The sequence below is a fragment of the Giraffa tippelskirchi genome, chromosome 5, assembly GCF_054371585.1.
Source record: "Giraffa tippelskirchi isolate mGirTip1 chromosome 5, T2T-mGirTip1v1.2.pri, whole genome shotgun sequence".
NCBI classification, from domain to species: Eukaryota; Metazoa; Chordata; class Mammalia; order Artiodactyla; family Giraffidae; genus Giraffa; species Giraffa tippelskirchi.
This window is the reverse complement of record NC_137279.1, coordinates 29,508,601-29,528,262: the sequence shown is the minus strand read 5'-3', so window position 1 is coordinate 29,528,262 and position 19,662 is coordinate 29,508,601. Positions and strand designations below refer to the sequence as shown.

General features: G+C 51.9%; 1 long non-coding RNA gene across 1 annotated transcript; it reads right to left on the bottom strand.

The window, feature by feature from the left end:
- Positions 1 to 11,960: 11,960 nt before the first annotated feature.
- LOC145505716 (uncharacterized) lies at positions 11,961 to 18,476 on the bottom strand. Its single transcript, XR_014053231.1, has 5 exons — positions 18,252 to 18,476; positions 17,043 to 17,147; positions 16,647 to 16,752; positions 12,656 to 16,535; positions 11,961 to 12,253 (listed from the first exon to the last, which is right to left on the bottom strand). It is a non-coding gene; the product is annotated as an uncharacterized LOC145505716 (long non-coding RNA).
- Positions 18,477 to 19,662: the final 1,186 nt, after the last annotated feature.

The window sequence follows — 19,662 nt, the reverse complement described above, 5'->3', positions numbered from 1 at the left end:
AAATTATGTTTAAAATTTTTAAAAATTTAAATTAAGCACTCTTTTATCTACCCACATAGTTATCACTTCTAATATTCTTTCTTTGCATGGGTTCATATTTATATCTGCCATCATTTTCCTTTTGTGTGAAGAATATAATTTAATAGCTATTATGGTGCTGGTATACTGATCATAAATTCTCCTCTCTTAATTTCAACTGAAATATTATTTATTTTGCCTTCATTTGAGAGATATTTCTACTGGGTGCAGAATTCGAGGTTGAGAGTTTTTTCCTTCAGACTTTAAAGAGTCTGTTCATTGTTTTCTGGTTTGCATGGTTTCTGGTGAGAAATATATTTATGTACCTATCTTTGCTCATCTGTACACAATATATCTTATTCTCTGGCTGCTTGTGAGATTTTCCCTTTATCTCCTTAACAATTTGGTTATTATATTCTTGGTATGATTTTCTTCTTGTATTTGTTTTTTTTTGCAGGGACTTCTGTTTATTTGTTTGTTTTGTGGGCTTTTTTGCTTTGGGTTTGTTTGTTTTGTTTTCACTTGGGATTCATTGAGATCCTTGGATCTGTGAGTTCATAGTGCTGTTACTGTTTTTAATCAAACTTTTAGTATTTTCAGGAGTGATTTCTCCAGATACTTTCCTGTCCTTCATCTCCTTCCTCCCTGTCAGAGATGCTGATGACACATGTGTTTGACTGCTCTTATTACCTCACTGATCACTGTTGCTATCTTCATTTTTTCAGTCATTTTTTTCTGTATCTAACTTTGGATAATTTCTATTGCTCTCCTAAAAGATCCCATTGATCTTTTTTTCTTTTTTGAAAAAATTTCTACAGCATCTAATCTGGTCTTAATCCCATTTAGTGTGTTTTTCCATTTCAGATAATGTACTTTTTCACCTCTAGAAGCTCATTTTGGGTCTTTTCTATCTCTTCTATTTTCTCCTCATCATGTTTGTATTTTCCTCTGCCTTTTTGATGACATAGGTTATACTTATACTAGTCTCTTTAGTGCTCATTTATTGTGTTTCTATCATTTTTGTCAAATGTATGTCTATTCTTAGTTATTGATTTTTCTCTTGGTCATGAGGCATATATTCCCACTTCTTTTCATGTCTGGTAATTAAAAATAAAGCTGTATTTTATTTCATGTTTCAAGAAGTTGCAAAATAGCACACAGAGTTTCAATATACTCTTTGTTCATCCTGTCCTGTGTTAACACTGTACCTCACCCTGACACTGTTGTGCAAGCCGGGAATATCAACTTGACACAATGCTATTGACTTATCTATACCTTCACTTGAATTTCATCAATCGTGAGAATGTGGGACACTCAAGACCCATCTCTCAGCTCACCAGGAACTCTGAGCTCTGTTTTGATTCCCTGCCCTGCCCTGCAGCCTGGAAACTCTCTCCAGATTGTGAGCTGAGCAAGAGGAATCATACACTCATTACAAACTCAAACAGAGTGCCTCACACCTGTCTGGGCAGGTGGTACATTTTGACGAGCACCATGGAGCTCCAGTAGAGAAGGAAATGGCAACCCACTCCAGTACTCTTGCCTAGAAAATCCCATGGACAGAGGAGCCTGGTAGCTACTGGCCATGGGGTCGAAAAGAGTCGGACACGACTGAGCGACTTCACTTCACTCACTTCATACTTTATCACCGGAGAAGGAAATGGCAACCCACTCCAGTATTCTTGCCTGGAGAATCCCATGGACAGAGGAGCCTGGCGGACTATGGTCCATAGGGTCGCAGAGAGTCGGACACAACTGAAGTGACTGGACACACAAGGAGCTCCAGGGGCTTGCCTCATAGCTCAGTTGGTAAACAATCTGCCTGCAATGCAGGAGGCCCTGATTTGATTCCTGGGTAGGGAAGATCCCCTGGAGAAGGGAAAGGCTACCCACTCCAGTATTCTAGCCTGGAGAATCCATGGACTGTATAGTGCATGGGGTCGCAAAGAGTCAGACACGACTGAGCGACTTTCACTTTCACTTTCATGAAGCTCCAGGGACCTCCCACTCAGGGTCACATAGTGTCAAATCATGTTACCAGAGACTTAGTCCTTCGCACTTTAAAAATAGTAATGAAAACCTTCAGAACCTCACTACCACTGTATTTCCTGAGGGAGGAAGGCAGGAAATGAATCTTTGTGAAATACACACCTGCTGTGAGGTGTGTTTTCACCTTCCTCTCACTGAATCTATCTTGTCCCCAATATACACCTGAGGCAGCTATCACAATCTACTCTGTCCCGTGCACACATGTGAGACATGTACCACAATCTACCTTGACCTGTGTACATGCCTGAGGGAGGTACTGCGATTCACACCTGTTCCCTGCACACTCATGAGGCAAGTATTGCCATAACTATTCTCCAGGCAAGGCCCCTGAGGAGCCTTTTGGGAATTCACACAGACCTCAGAGCTATAGAATGCAGGTGTCTTTCTGGATTTCCTTGAGGGAAAACGGCTCACCCCTTCAGCTCCTCCAAGGCTGGGGAGAGGGCAAAGCATTGGGAGGCTCTCAGGGTCCTGGAGCTCAGAGCCCACCCCAGACTCACCTCCTTCTTGAGGCCTCCTGCCCTCCCCTGAGCCACACTGGTCTTGGGGAGCAGTTACCCCTGATCTTCTGGCACCTAGTGAGTCCCCAGGTCTATCTTTATGCCCAGTTGAGTTATTAGGCAAGGGATTTAAGGAAGACTTTGAGATCAGCTGGGCAAGTTTCTGGAAAAATACAAAGTGCCAATCCTTTCCTCTGAAGAAACAGAAAACTTAAATCAAAAATGGGAATCAAAGTCCTTACCCTTCTCAAAAAAAGAGCGTTACGCCAAGACAGTTTACAGATGAGTTCTTTCAAGGGACAAATAATTCTTACATACATTTTTCTAAAAAATAATACAAGGGGTAAAGCAACCTGTTTCATTTTAAGAGACAGGTGTCAGTTTGGTGCTAAATCTGGATCAGGACAACAAAAGGGAAGGAAGTAAAGGTCTTAGAATCTTTTTACACACAGACAGGAAAATCTTGAATAAAATATTGGCTCCCTGGATCCAACCATGTGTTTTAAAATACACACACACCAGAGTGCCTGAATTTTGAAAGACTGAACCCCAAATGCCAGTGAGACTGTAGAGTAGCTGGAACTCCCAACAGTGCTGGTGGGTGTTTGGGGGAAAGATCTGGTGGTTTCTTATAAATCTAAACATATAATTACCCCATGACCCAGAAATTCCACTTTAAGATGTTTACCCAACAGAAATGAAAACGTGTCCAGAAAATGACTCAACATAAGAATGCTCATAGCAATTCTAATGATAATGTCAAAAAGCCAGAAACATTTCATGTGCCCATCAGTGGGAAGATCAAACTCTCCTTAAAACCATGAAATCAGTTGAACTGCTGATCCACCCAAAGACACAGCAAACCCAAAAACCGTCATGTCCACTAAAGAAGCCAGACAAAAAAGGGTACCTACCACGTAACTCAGTTTATGTGAAGTTCTGGAGCAAGAAAACTAATTAGGGTGAAAAAATCAGAGCTCTGCTTACCTCTGGGGAGGCCAGCTGGATAGGAATGTGAGGGAGATTTTGGGGGTGACTGTTCTGCACCTCCTGTATTTGGGTCACACACAGAGGTGAGTGCATTTGGCAAAGTCACTTATAAATTTTACTACAAAAGAAATAAAAAAGACCCTTCAGAAATATTGAACTCAAGTTATGGATGGTGGTGGTTTAGTCACTAAGTCGTGTCCATGACAAGTTAAGGATATACCTGCTGAAATATTTAGGGGAAAGTGAGCTGAGGATTGCAACTTACCTTGAAATGTATCAAAACATAAAATGAATTATTAGATGGATAGAGGGAAAGACAGATGAATAGCTATGTAATAAAGGACATTCAGCAAAATATCAATGTAAATGGTATACAATGTGAGTATATTTTATTAGTTATATATTAATCTCAACGGCAGGTGTATAGATGTTCAATGGTAAATTCAACTTTTTTATATATTTGAAAATATTTATACTAAAATATTGGGAAGGATAAATCATGATCAAATATGGTTTATCTCTTCCAGGAATGCAAAGATGATTTAAACTCAGGAAATTGATCAATTCACATTAAGGCCCTAAGGAAAAGTTAACAGGTGCAGAAAGAGCATGTGATGAAGTTTTAGCATTTCAGGTCTTTCTAAAGCTGCTCAAAAAACTAGGAATAAGAAGAAGCTTTCTTAACTTAGTGGTCTTCAAATAACCTAGAGCAGGTTTCTCATGTCACAGACTTTGGAATCCTCTCTGCCCCTCCATGACTGTTCAAGGTCCTCACACCTCAATCATAAGCAAACAAGAAATAAGGCATCAAGAATGAAAGGAAGGAATTGACTTACTGTTATTCATAAGAACAAAATAGAATAACAACAAAAAAAGAAAAACAAGAATGATTATATAGTGGTCACTCATAATAACAATTCTTAATAACTTAAGACAAACAACATCAACGACAACAAAATAAAAAGTGAACTCAGTAAGATCCCAGATTAGAGATTAACTCAGAGCATTCCTCTACATTGACAGCAATTAATCGGAAAAAGCAATAAAAAATAAGATGCCATTCACAGTAGAAGCAAGTCTCCCCAGTACCTAGGCATTAGTCTAATAAAGAATTCACAAGACTTTTCAGGGAAATGCTCGATCTCTATTAAAAAGCACGAAACATGATGACTAGAAGCGAGATGGATGGGACAACTCAACATTGTAGGGACAGCAGTTCTTTGTTTTGTCTTTAGAGTCGATTCAATTCCAATCAAAATCTCATCAGTGTGTTCAGAGGATCTCATTAATTTATTCCAACAAGGTTGTGGCTGAAAACAGCTAAGACATTTTTGAAAAAAAGAGCAAGGCTACTAAACACTGTGTGTGCTAAGTCGCTTCAGTCGTGTCCAACTCTTTGCGACTCCACGGACTGTAACCCATAAGACTTCTTTGTCCATGGGATTCCCCAGGCAAGAATACTGGAGTGGGTGGCCATGCACTCCTCCAGGGGATCTTCCTGACCCAGAGATTGAACCCAAGTCTCTTACATCTAACTTGCATTGGCAGGCGGGTTCTTCACCACTAGCACCACCTGGAAAGCCCACTAAACTAGACCGCTGCAAAACTACAGGAATAAAGCCAGTGAAAGAGATCATGGTGTGAGTGTGGCATGGAGAACAGAGCTCAGAAAGAGGTGTAGGTGGCCATGGGTCTCATTTCTGAAGAAGGGACAGACAGTGGCCTAGGTGCATTTGGAAAACAGACTCCCTCTGTAGGGGGGGCGGGGAACCTGCACATATGCTCTTTTGTTGGATCAAGGCCTGGATGTGAATGATAAAACTATATCAGTTTTATTAATGGAAGGAAATGTGAGGGTGATATCTTTGTCATCTGGGGGGCAGTAATAAATTCTTACATTAGACCTTGTAGCTGGAAATTCTTTCCTTGTAGCTGGAAATTGAGAGATTTGGCTTCATTGTAATTGGAGATTTAAACAGATATGAAATAAAAATTTGTTGTTGCTCAGTCGCTCAGCTGTGTCCGATTCTTTGCAACCCCATGAACTGCAGCTTGCCAAGCTTCCCTGTCCTTCACTATCTCCCGGAGTTTGCTCAAATTCATGTCCATTGATTCGGTGATGCTATCTAACAATTTCATCCTCTGTTGCTCTTTCTCCTTTAGCCCTCAATCTTTCCCAGCATCAGAGTCATTTCCAATGAGTCGGCTCTTCGCATTCATGGCCAAAGTATTGGTACCTCAGCTTCAGCATCAGTCCTTCCAATGAATATTCAGGGTTAATTTCCTTTAGGTTGACTGGTTTGATCTCCTTGTTCTCCAAGGGACTCTCAAGAATCTTCTCTAGCACCACAATTTGAAAGCATTAATTCCTTGGCAAAATAGATAAAGATATCTGTCTAGTGAAGAACATGGTGGGGAAAGTTCATGGCATGGAGAAGCTACAGCTAAAATGACTGAGTGATTAATTCAGACTGTAAAGGACAGGCTACTGCTGAAAGAATCCACACAGGGGGAAACTTTAGTGGCCAACACTTGCATGGAGATTTTTCAGACTCAATAGTAATCAGACAGATGTAAACTTTAAAAAAGGTTTTCCACCTCCCAGACAACCAATTTGCAGAAATTTGAATGTCAAATAATACCCAGCAGGGAGAGAGTGTTGGGATAGGGACCCTTATCCTATAAGTGGATGTGTCCAGAGCAGAATTGGGCAGAGCTTAGTGAAACTATTCTATCATCTGTCATCCGCTCCGGAGACCTGTTCCCAGTTCCACACAGGGCACTGGGGGTGTCTGTCTCAGGGGGACATGGGTACCCTCTGCGGGGAGCAGGGAGGAAAACCACTGAATTGCCGGAGACAGCAGTCTGGGGGTCGGTGCTGCCAGGCGAATAGATCTTTAAACATATGCCAGTGACTGAAAAGTACGTGAAGCCCTGTGAAACCAACAGGGCAGGAGTAAGTTAAACACACAGTGCATACACATGTGCACACACCATGTGCAGCACAAAGCCCTGAAAAGAGCCCCCCGCCTTCCCTGGGGCTGGAAATGCCTCCTCTGGGCTCACAGGTTTTAGCAGTAGGTGAAGTGCCAAAGGGACCAGTCTGTCGCAGTGTGTCTCAGCAGGTGCCAGCTTTCCCTTGGGCCCCTCCCAGTCCACGTCCCCTGGCTTCAGCCCTGACTTCTCTGGGGAACAGAGCCCAGGGCCCTGGCTCCTGACTTGTCCAGACTTTGAGCATGAGGGAAGGGGTAGGGGCAGGGGGCTCAGACCGTGAGACACCCCACCCCCAAGCCCTGGTAACTGGGAATCAAACTGGCCCTCACTGGGGCAGTTCTGACAGGTGCAGAAGGACCTGAGAACCTCAGTGTGACTGGCAGTGACATGGGCTTCTGTGTTTGTCCTCATGTGCCCTCAGTCTGTCTCTCAGCAGGTTCCCACAATTTCTAGATTTTCTATGCCTTCATAGATGGGGAGGCAGAGTCACAGAGCAACCAGATGACCTGCCTGAGGTCTCAGAGCCAGTTAGCATTGGACACAAGGCTGCTGGCCGACCCCACACCTGATTCTCAGCTGCTCTCAGTCACCCGGGCAGGTAAGGAAAGTAGGGTCAACAGGGACAGTGAAGAGACCCCAGGGTCTCAGGGGGCAGGGCCATGGGAGGACACAGGACTGAGGAGGGGCACCAAGGCTCAGATGCTGGGCAGGCTGTGCAGCAAGAAGGGGAACCAAGTGAGACTCAGGGTGATTCCCTCTGCCTCAGACCCTTTGCACATGCTCTTCCCACACCCTTCATTTGTTTCCTTCTGCTTTTTGCTCTGGGCTCAGCTCCGCTGTCACTGCCTTGTGGGTCAGCCTTCATGTGAGCTGCAAACAGAATGATGAGGGGCTGAGTGAGGGCCAGTCCCCAGAAAGGGTGCATCAGGGAGTAGAGACTGTGAGAAGCCCTACCACACACTGGACTCTGGCCCTTCAGGGTGAGCCAGGAGACCCCAAGGGGCCCGGCTCCTCTGCTGAGATGCTCAAACCAGGTCTGGGGTCTGGGGGTGTCACAGAGAAATTGCGCCTGATACTTGTCAGCTGGACAAGGTTTCTGTGCCCCCCACACACTGTGGGCAAGGCTCCAGGGCAGGGCTGGCACAGCACAGCAAGGGCAGCAGGATCTGGAGGCTATGGGCGGGTGGACAGGGCAGTGGGTGGGAGCTTCCAAGAGGAGCTTGGTTAAGCATCCAGAATGAGGGGATGCTACTAAACCTGGGCTCGGCAGGCCACAGCCAAGGCCCAGAAGAGTCCAGTCAAGGAGGGAGTCCTGGGTGTGGGGGAGGGCCTCCCTGCTCTGCCATGGGCCTGGGTTCCCATCCTGCCCATCCTCCCACCCCAGGAAGAGGCCCCTGGATGTGGTCTTGCTGAGACCCAGGGCTGCTGGGGGCTGTGCCTTCTCTCACAGCCTCAGGCATCCCAACCAGGGGTCAGGTCCCCCAAGAGCCTAAACATCACCTCCCTGGCTGCAGGTGCCCAACCAGGCTGCCCTAAGTCCAAGGTTTCTCTGACAGACCATGGAAGACCCCCCCACCCTACAGCCAGTGGTCCCCTCACAGGCCTTCAGCAGTACTGCCCCCAGGATACCAACGGTGTGACTCCCATCTCTCCCTGTGTTTCCCCTCCAGGCATCTCTGAAACTCCCACAGCACATTTTGGCCCTCAAAATATGTCTCTTATTGGGGGACACGTCCGATTCTAGCAGCTCATCGGTGGGCAGAGAATCCCATCACCTTTCCATGACCCTTCTGTGACCCCTCCAGAGACACATCAGCTCCCCAACCTCAACACCCCAGGCAGGGGTCCCTCCAGAGGTGAAGCCCCTCATTTGGACACCAACACTGGAAGTGGACCAGGCTGCATCTGTCCCCTTGGCTTTGTCCCATGAAATAGCCTCTGTCCTCCAGCCAAAGCTTTAAGAACTGGAGGTTTCCTGACACCCAGGACAGAGAGAAGCATTTAGAATAAAAGCAGTGTGTGATCCTTGCAGAAAGAGTGATTTTGGTCTTGTGTAAACCCTAGCAGAAATTCTGGAGTCATTTCAGACTCTATCTGAACATGTGCTTCCAGTGGAGAGGGGACCGACTGGATGGGGTGAGAAGAAGAGGGCCCACGGGACAGCAGGACACCCTGGGTCCCAGAGTCATCATCACACAGAGTTGGGCGGGGGTTTATCTTCTGTCTTCATATGTGGCTTCTGGAAGGCTGGTTGGAGCAGTGAGATGTGAGGAGCAGCCCAACAGTACCCTCATGGCTCTGGTCTCCGGGAGCCCCTGCTCATCCATGCCTCAGCCCCCTGCTAATTGCCATGATCAAGCCCCACAGAAGACGCTCTCTGGGAGGGACGTGGGGAGACGGGTTGGGACCCTCTGCTTCAGGTCCTCGGGCCAGAAGCCAAAGCAGCACCCCAGGGGGCCAGGAGCAACTTTCACCCTCATGATGGGTGTTGCACCCCCAACACCCATCATGAGAAGAGAACTCTTACTCTACGCAGCTCTACTGGAAACCAGATTCAAGCACAAAGCAGGGCCATACTTACCATTCCCGATATGCTTCTTCCTGGCTTGGCTGCTGGGGCTGGTTTGTGAACCATGAGTCTGAGTTCCCCACCAGAGAAGCCCCCACCCCACGTTCTGGCCCCAGCCCCTCAATCCCTCCACCCTCAAAGCAGGTCTGCAGAGCAAGCACCGGGACTCCCTGGCAACCATCTCCTGCCCTGACCCAAGTCAGCACACTCCCCATGACTGCCCCTCCCAGGGCCACCAGACATGGGGCAGAAGCCAGGTGGGAACATGTGGCTGGGTCTGCGTACTAGTTCCCGCTGTTCCTCTGTGGGTGTCCAGGCTAGGGGTCCTGCCACCCTGGGCATCCCTGACCTGCTGGCCCCCCAGATCCCCATGATGTGCTCCAGTTCAGATGGGAGGGAGACCTCGTGCATGTGCTTGGTGATGCCATGTGCTGCCCCAATGCAGGGGGGCCCACAGCTCCCGCCCTGCTCTGGGCTTGTCCAGGGAACCCTGCTTCTGCAGGGTGGTTCAGGCCAAGGAGTCTGTGTCTTCACTGTCACTGGCTGGTCACATGCATCAAGCCTGAAAGTCTAAGGCACTTTATTTGCATGGCAAGGAATGGCCCTCTCGGGATCTGGGTGGAGTCCTGGAGACTAGGACATGGAGCTGGTTGTTGTGGGGGCTCATTTGGTGTGTGCACACCTGTGTGCATGTGTCTCTGTATGTTTGTAGTTACACGTGTGTGCATGTGTATCTGTGTGTGCACACATGTGTGTATGTGGGTTGTATGCCTCACACAATTGTGCACATGTATATCTCTCATATGTGTGCATGTGTGTAAATGTGCATCTGCATGTGTGTCCCCCCCTCAGCCTGCAACACACACCCATACAATCCGGAGAATCCCCAAGACCCAGGAGGTGACAGGCGAGAGGACCAGGTCTCAGGGTCAGGGGCCACTGGGTCCTCACGAGTGTTGGGGCCAGAATCGCAGCCCAGCTGAGTCACTACAGACCCACCAGCCAAAGGTCGCTCGGCTCATGCTCTCCAGGCCCATGGCAAGGCACGTTCGCTGGTCACTCTCAAGAACAGTGCAGTGATTTCCCCCAAACCTGGGCTTAGCTGTGGTTTTGTTCCAGAAATTATGTTTGTTCTGTGTTCTGAAACCTTGACACCTGCCTCTTATCCACCTGCATTCAGAAAAGCGAGTTGGTTTCCTATGTCCCGCCAAAGGGGCTGGACCACGTGCTGTGAGGTTTGTGTCCCTGTTATCGGGAGCTTGGGGCGTAGACAGCTGGGAGGCGCCTGATGGCTGAGGTCCAGCCCCTCCCTGGAGTCCTCAGTGACCAGACATCACTTCCTGCACGTGTCACCCTCAGACACAGGTGCCTCTGCAGACTCAGGGGTCTGAGCACAAATGGGAGGAGCCTGGCCCATGGAGGCACACAGGCCACATGTCCACAATGCCCACAGCTAAGATGCGGCCAAAGTGCCAAGTGAAGCAGGTTGGCAGCAAGCGGTGAGCAGGGAGCTGGCGATCAGAAGAGGGACCCCAGCTGCTGAGCACATGCTCTGACCTCCAAGCCTGGGTTCAGCAGAGCCTGGATGCTGGCTCTGCCCAGCTCAGGCCCACGGCTCTCCTGGGGTCGTCCCTGGCATCCCTGATGGTGGGACACACTTGCCAGTGGGGGCATTTTGAGCAGAAAGCAAGTTGCACTAAAGTCATAAACATTTTCCATGCAGTCTGTGTTAGTCAGGTCCTCCAGAGAAACAGGCAATAGTGTGTATGTGTGTGTGTGTGTTAGAGGGTGTGTGTGTGTTAGTGTACGTGTGTGTCTTCGGGTATGTGTGTGTTCGAGTATATGTGTCTTTGTGTGTGTTAGGGTATATGTTACAGTGTGTGTGTGTTAGGGTGTGTGTGTCTTTGTGTGTGTTAGGGTGTATGTTAGTGTGTGTGTGTGTGTGTTAGGGTGTATGTTAGTGTGTGTGTGTGTGTGTGTGTTAGGGTGTGTGTGTGTGTTAAGCTATGTGTGTGTGTTAGGGTGTCTGTGTATGTCAGGATTTGTGTGTGTGATAATGTGTGTATGTATGTGTGTGTGTTAGAGTGTATGTTAGGGTGTGTGTGTGTGTGTGTGTTAGGGTATGTATGTCTTTGTGTGTGTTAGGGTGTGTGTGTGTGTGTGTGTGTTAGGGTATGTGTGTGCATTAGGGTATGTGTGTGTGTTAGGGTGGTGTGTTTGTATGTGTGTTAGGGTTGTGTTAGGGTGTGTGTTAGGGTGTGTGTTGAGAAGGAGACCAGAGAACTGGGCAGCTCAAGCCCAAAGGCCATCTGCAGGCAGAACTTCCTGCAGGGGGAAGTCAGCCTTGGTTCTAGTCAGGCCTTCAACTGATCAGGTGAGGCCCACCATAGTCTGCAGGGCAATCGGCTTCGCTCAGAGTCCACTGACTGAGATGTTGCTCTTGTTACAAATCACCGTCCCAGCACATCTGGACCCATGTGGGACCCAGTGTCTGAGAGACCAGCCCATAGGGCAGAGATACCAGGTAAATGTATCACTGGTGCTTCTTTCTAGCAACCGTGAGAACCGTTGGTTTCCAGTGGCACTCACCCTACTCCCAACCCTGCAGCCTCCATGACACACACCAACATCTGTCTGAACAGCTGGGAAGGAAAAACAAAGAGTGACCTGGAAACCACCCTGGGGAGGTATTAATACATCCCCTGTTCCAGGCCCACAAGCCCCCTCCAGGAGAATTCAAAAGTTGTCCACAGAACCTGCCAGCATTGTTATATCACCAGGGATGCCCAAGCTGCTGACCAGAGTAACATGGGGAGAATGGGCCAGGCCCTGGACCGAGAGCCTGGGGTGGCCGCTTTATTATGGTGGCTGGACCCAGGGCCAGGGTTCTCTATCAAGGGTTGTGCCTGGATCCAAAGAGGACCCCCTCCTCCCAGTCTTTCCCAGGGCTTCCCCAGGTCCATGGTCACCTCAGCCCACCTGCCCACCTGCCCACCGCTCCCAGCCCAGGAGCCTCATCTCTGGCTGCAGGGCTGGCTTGGGTGCACCGGCTGGGGAGTGTGGGTGCGTTCCTGCTCCCTGCACGCAGTTGTTGTTCTGGGAGGGTCCTGGGTTCTGGGTGCCCCTCTTTCTGCTAAAAGAAGACAGAGGTTGCTTGGCTCCCTTGCCCCCACTCTGAGGAGGGCTGCACTTGGTTCTGAGCACGGAGGCTGAGGAGACATTGTGGGGACATATTAGCCTTGGGCCTGCTTGGAGCTGAGACACCAGGGCTCCCACCAGGACAGGGGCTCTGATGGGGAGTTGCTGCTACACCCCAGGGCTCCCAGCCGAGCTCCGGTCATCAGGTGGGGACTGACACGAGGCGGGAGTAATGCAGGGCAGGAGCCACATTGGCCAAAGTCTCTGCCACCCACCCGATCCCCACAGACCCGGAGCAACTCTGGCGTGGGTCAAGGGCTTGCTGTTCTCAGCTTCCCCAGGGCCTTAGAAACAAACCTCTCAGGGACTCACAGGTTTTTCTGGTTAAGCGCCTTACCCCCCACATGCACAGGCTGCAGCCAATATTTTCAGGTCTTTATAGAGTCTTCCTTCCACTTTCTGATTGATGCTCCTATGGATGAGTTTTATGTGAAGCGTTCTCCAAGTCCCCGTGAGATAAAAGACCTGCCCTCTCCGGCGGAATGTAGTGTCTCCTTCCTCCCTCATCTGTCTTCATAAAGCCCCACTTCCTGGCCCAGACAGCCTCCCGCGTGAGCGGAGGGCAGGGGCTGTGCTTGTGGCCGGGACCACCTTAGCCCGCTGGCAGGACTCCAGTCTGGGGTGGGGGCCAGGAGGCAGGCAGCGCCCAAGGAGCCCCATGTTCCCCAGCATTCCCCCTCTTCTTGCTGACCCTGCAGGGTGCTGCCCCTCCATCCCCAGGCTCGGGCAGTGCCTCACCCGGTCCTGCAGCTCCTACTGCCCATCTTAGGCTTGGAAACACACTGGCCGGAAAGTGGGAGCTCCCCCTACACTAAGGGCCTGGGACAAGGGTGCTTCCTCTTGTCTGCCCCTCCTGCCTGGCCTTCCTCTCCATCCTCAGTTGAAGCCCGGACCACTCCCCCCAGTGTCTGGGCATTCCCCCTACTTAGTGGCCCATTTGGGGGGTGTCCCCTCTGCTCCAGGCCTTTACTAGTTTTCCATCACCTCAGGGAGGGCGGGGTCCCTGTCTTCCCCGACTCACAGGTGACCCAGACCCTCTGCTGTGGATTTCCAGCAACAACCAGGCTGTGAACCTGGGGTCAGGGCTGCCCTGGCTCCTGTCAGAACCTCTAGGGCCCACCTGACCCAGCACAGAGCTGCTGCTGGACGAGCAAGTGTTAAGTGAATAGACTGGACACAAAGCGTCCCTGGGGCACAGAGAAAGGGAGGCAGAAACCTCTCCATCCGACTCCCCCAACACACAGGCAAGGTTTGTGGGTGAAATGTCCCGGTCTAGCAGGGGGAGGGGAGAAGACTGGAAGCCCCACCCCCATCTTCCCCAGGGCATTGGGGTGGCCCTGGGGCCAGGCTGGCCTCAGCCAGACCCCACAGCACAGGCCTGTCACAGGGAGGCTGTGATCCGTGTCCAGCCCCCAGCCCACCTCCCCGGCTCCCTTTAACAGGGCCCAACAATTTCACACTCTGGAGCCCCGACAGTGCTTGTTTTGGCTGCCCGAGCAGCCCATCCTCGCCGACCCCGGGTTGCATAACTGGGAGGTATCCGCTTACTCTCACTGACGCCTGTCAGCGAGGCCCGAACGGGGGCCGCGGTGGGCGGACCAGCCTCCAATGCTCCCTTCGTGCCAGGCATGGGGTGGGATCTCCCGTGGCAGCCCTCAACCTTGAGGTAGGCTGGCAGCGGTGGACAGAGCCCCCAGCTCCAGAGTCCAGGAACAGTCACCTCTGAGCAGAGTTGGCCGGCACGGGTGGCGGCGGGTGGTGGGGTTGCCTCCACCCTCTGACTGCATCTCTGTCCCGCGTCATCCTTGGCCCTGCCAGCACGGCGGGCCTCTGGTCAAGAGACAACTGTGGGGAGGGAGCCGATCCCGGAAACACTCTGCTCTCTGCCCGGTGTCCTAGTCTCCAGCCAGGCCCCTCGTGAGCAGTGCCCAGCGACCCGGCTGCGGCCCTCGAGGGACCTCGACGCGGCCCAGCTGCCCACGTGCGAAGGCGTCCCGGGGTCCTGGGCCCTTACCGCCCAGCCGCCCTCTCCCTTTGGCTGCCGCGCCAAAGGTGGGGCAAGGGAAACAGGAGATTTGAATAATGGGAGAAAATTATTATGTCTTCTTGCGAGCTGGAACCCAGCCCTGTTCCCTGTGAGCATGATAACCAGGGACGTGGCGTCTAACGTTTCTGAGCTCCAAGCCAGGACCAGCCGTGACAATAAGAGCATTGTTCCCAGTGTGGGGCATTGTCACTGGGGGACGGAGCCCCAGACATGTGGATTGGCATGCACGGGAAAGCGGGATGATGAAGCTGGCTCTGGGCATCCCCAGAAAGTCGAGAGCCGAGGCCCGGGCTGAGGGCTGAGGGGTGGGGGTGGGGGGACTGACCTGTGCTGACAGTGCTACCTCACAGCTCGGTGGGTGACAGCACTTCCTGGGTCTGTGGGAGGGCTCGGTGGGAGGTTCCAGTTTGCCCTTGGGTGTGGGGGCACAGGGGTTTTCTTTTTTAGTGGCACTATGAGGCTGAAGCCAACTCTGACCCCCACCCAGCCTGACAGCAGGCTAGCAATCCAGGAATCCAGGAGCAGCTTTTGGAGGTTACCTCGTGGGACGAGAGCTGACACCACACCAGGTCCTGGGGACCAAGCCCCACCATCTTCTAGGGATCCAGGTCCCTGCGGCAGAGCCCCTGCCTCTCCACCAGCCCCCAGTGACCAGAATCACCCTTTCCCAGGACCTGGTGGGGACAGGGGCACCCCACCTGGGGTCCCACCAGTCAGCTCAGCACCATTGAATTCCAACCAGGCCAACTGAGAGCTTGTCATTCCCGCTCAGATGAACATTCTAGGAGCCATGGAAAGAGCAGGACTGAGCCTCATGCAGGCTGTCCTTGCCCTACTCCCCATATCCTGCTTCAGGTTGGGCAGGCAGGATGTAGGGAGCAGGGGAGCCTGGCTCTCTGTCCCTGCTGGGCCACCACCCCAAGCCCTGGCCATTGTGCCCTTCCCCCTCTTTGCAGCTTCAAACACACCTCTTCACCCAGGGACAGGCACCTTCTCTGGCCCGTGCCCCAGAAGAGATGGTCAGCAGCAGACACACTCCTCAGAACACAGCCTCTTTGTTCTGGCACCTGGCCCTCAAGGGAGGAAAATGAGGCCAGATCCAGGCCTCGGTGAGACTGTCTAGCTCCCGGCTCCTGCCTGGACCCCAGGCTCTTCTTCCGAGGACCACAGCATTGATGGCATCTCCTGGAAGCACCAGGCTTTGTGCAGCACATTTAGCCCACACAGCACCATGTCCACTCCCTTCTTGCCCCTTGCTGTACCCCCCACCACTATCCCTGTGGGCCTGGGCACTGGGGCTGCATGGCCCGGGCTGCCACCACCCAGGTACTACCACATGTGCCCACAACCTGGGGCACCAGGGGACCTGGTGGCCTGAGAGTCAGGCACGTCCCTTTTGAGGGTCTAGGCCATCAGCCTCCTCTACCCCAGGCCCTGGTGTTCCCCGGGTGGCTGGGCTCCCTACAGAGAATGGAGCCACTCCTGGGTCTCCAGAGGGGGTCAGAACAGCATGGGGGGTGGTGTCAGGATGAGGCCACCCTGGCAGAGGGTCCTGGCTTTGTGTGTTGGCCCCCATGCTCCCTCCCAGTGGTGTCATCTCCACCAGTAGCCCCCCGATTCTCTTGTCAGGTCCCTGGAGGATGAGGCTAAATTCTAAACACCCGTAAATCCCCTTTCGCGTGGATGTGAGCAAGCTTTATGATATTCTAACTGTCCACAGTTGTGCCTCACCTATTTACAAGTTCCGTGTGCTGGCAGGGAGCCTGGGATCCACTGTCTTGAGGCCAGAGGAGCTCCCCCACACACACACACACACTAGGGAAGAGCAGGGGTAGGGGGAACATAGGGGTTGCAGGGTGGACACAGAGCTTGAAGGTGTCCCTGAGGCCCCCGACTCAGCTATTGGCTGTGGGGCCTCAGGACCCAGCTCTGTGCTGGAAGGACCCCATGGAGGCTCAGCCTGTTCCTGTCTTCTTGCCTCCTCCAGGACTGGTACCCCTCCCAGGCAGCCCCCTCTACCTGAAGGCCCTGGGGAGAGGATCCCATGCCGGTCTTCAAACCTCAGGGCAGAGTCAGGGGGCAGGAGGGGCGCTGAGCCAGGGCCTCTGAACGCAGGCGACTCTGAAGTGCTCAAGAGCTGGACGCACCTAGTTCACGCAGGCGGCGGGCACTGCACATAGTGGACACCACTGCTCACAGCTCTGGGCCTGCACCCATGTCAGGGTGGGGGTCTGTATGGAGCCAGATGTGCAAGCCCCTTGCCCTTCCCCGGCCCTGTCACCTGTACTCTGAGGTGTCTTTCATAGCGCACGGCGGGCTCTGGGTTTCAATCTGAATTCACACCACTGCCCAAGTCCCCGTCCCCTCCTCAGCAGCCACGTCTATCCCTGGGGGACAAAGAAGCATGGCCCCAGGACCCCAGTGACCCCAGGGTCCTGCAGGACCCCAGGCACATGGAGCCCACCTGGAACTTGGTGGGTCTGTGGGATGAATGAGTGAGTTTGGGGGCCTATTGGTGACCAGTCCTGCCTGGGAGAAGTGATGTTAGGGTGCAGGGCTGCACTGAGCTCCTCAAGGGTGACCCCCCCAGCTGAGGGGTAGACCACACCTGAGCAGAGAGTCCCCATGGAGTAGGGCAGCCAGGGCAGCGCTGAGCATCTCGGGCATGTCTGCACACCTGGTCCAGCTCCTTGGCAGGTCCGGTAGAAGTCTTGGCTGCACATGGTCCCTCCATTGGGACTGGCTGTGAATTCGGGGTCCTCTGTTCCAGGTGGGGTGGCCCCTGGGAAGGACATAGTCACACGCATCAACCTGAGTCCCTTCTGGGGGCTGATACCATCTGCTTAGTGTCTTGCCCAAGTGCATCCTCAGTCAAGCCTGCAGAGGGCGTCCCTGCTCCTGCAGGACCCAGATACCAGGGGTGTCTCGCCCTCTGGCTCATATCATGCAGAGGGACAGGCCATTGTCTTGGTGGATATGCACAGTGGCCATCATGGCCTCCACACCATCCACAATGAGGCCTGGGGTTTGGCCAAGGGATGAAGGCCCCTAATGCACCAGGTTCCCCCAAACACCTGCTTCACAATGGCCCCATTCTCTCCGGATTCCTGACTCTTAATCAAAGTCTGGAGCCACAGGAGCCCTGGTGACAGAGATGCCTTCAGATCTCCTCCACAATGTCTCAGGAGGTGGGCATGCTTTGGGGTGGCCGATGGGGGTTATCTGACAGGCAGCACTGCTCCTGTCTTGTTCCCACCACATCACGTGGTTTGTGGGTATCCCACAGTCACCGATGGGATCTTTCATGGAATCAATTCCCAAGCTCCCTGCAGAAACCAAGGCTGCTGTCCAGAGTGGGAGCTGGGCTTTGGAGGTGGCAGAGTGAGCATCATGGTAGGGGCCACCATAGAGGATGGGGTGGCCCTGAGCATTGTCCATCCTCAGGACACAGAGGGGCCTGGACTTCAAAGTCATATCACTGGCCTCTGAGGCATGAGTGGTCACCTCTCACAGGGACAGGGGAGAGGCCCTTGGCGGGGTGATGGAGAAATTGACAGCATCTTGTCCCCACTGGAGATACTGGTGGATCGGTCTACTCAGAGCCAGGGTCATGTTCTGGCATGAGTGGCTCTGCTCTCCACGTCTTCCTCGCCTGCCTGCAGCATTTCATTTCATCTTGCATCTAAATATTGCTTCACAGAAAGATCTTGCCCAGGACCAAAAGGATGAGAAGCAGTCAGAAGAGGCTCTGCAATATGTGCGGAGTGGGAGCCCATATCTCAGAAATGGGAAACTGGCTCAGATTCATTCCTTGGCCTCCTGGCAGGCAAGGTCTGAGGACCCCAAAGCCAGAGGGCTCCTCCTCCTCCTCCAGGACTTAGCCTACCTCATTCCCAAACCCTGGTCTTTCATGTAGACAAAGCAGAGGCCAAGCTCTATTTCTCTTCCCTCGTTAGCAGCAGCCTAGCCTATCGGACACTTCCCTGGACCTCCCACTCTGCTTAGGGAAGCCAGAATTAGAAGCCACATCAGTTTCAAAGCTTCTGATATAAACTCTGTCAGGGATTTGAGTTACTTTCCCTGTCCACACCCCAAACAGCACATCAAACTTAGTGCAGAAGATGACCTAGAGGTCAGAAACCTACAGCCATCACCATTATATCCACCATCATCACCATTGTCATCATCATCAACATCACCACCATCACCATCACCATCATCACTACCATCATCTTTATTGTTGTTGTTTTCCAGCTGCTAAGTGGTGTCCAAATCTTTGTGACCCCATGGACTGCAGAGCACCAGGTTCCTCTGCCCTCCACTGTCTCCCAGTTTGCTCAGATTCATGTCCATTGAGTTGATGATGCTATCTAATCATCTCAACCTCTGTCGTCCCCTTCTCCTCCTGCTCTCAATCTTTCCCAGCATCAGGGTCTTTTTCAATGAGTCGGCTCTTCACATCAGGTGGCCAAAGTATTGGAGTTTCAGCTTTATCACTATCACCATCACCATCACCATCAGCAGCAGCACCATCACCCCCATCATGATCAATATCACCACCATCATCACCATCACAATCATCGCCAGCAGCAGCATCACCATCATCATCATGATAATTGCCATCATGATTTGAGCCCCAACCTTACCCAGCAACAATGAGACTGGAGGAGGTGTGTAAGCAGGGTCTCGTCAGCACTGTTTCCCACCTCCATATCTGTGGGGCCCTGCAGAGGTCTGACTCTCCCCACTCAGAGTGAACAAGATGAAAGTTTGCAGAGGTGGGCTAGATGACACTCTGCCTCCCCCTCCACTGGCATCACTGTGGCCCTGCAGAGAGCTGAGCATTTACCCCCCTCCCACTCAGGAGCAGTGAGGAGGTGTTAGTCAGAGCCCACTTTCTCCAGGAAGGGTTAGTGGGGCTGAGAGGGAAGCTGAACCTCCACTCCACCTGTCCACAAGAAGGGTGCATGAGTAGTGATCACACTGATGGGGAGATATCCATGGGGCCCACCTACCCACCCAGCCCTCACACTTCACCTCCACAGGAGTGACTGCATGCTGCAAAAAGATTATATAGGATCCAGAGGCTCATCAAAATGTTCAGGGTAAAACAGAAAATCACTCATCATACTGAGAACCAGGAAAATCATAATGTGAATGAGAAAAGACAATCAGCAGATGTGATTGTCGGAGCAGATAGAGATGGACCAGATGTTGGAGTTATCTGGGTAAAGGTTTTAAAGCCTCCATCATAAAAAAACATTTCAGCAGGCAATGACAAATTCCCTTGAGACAAA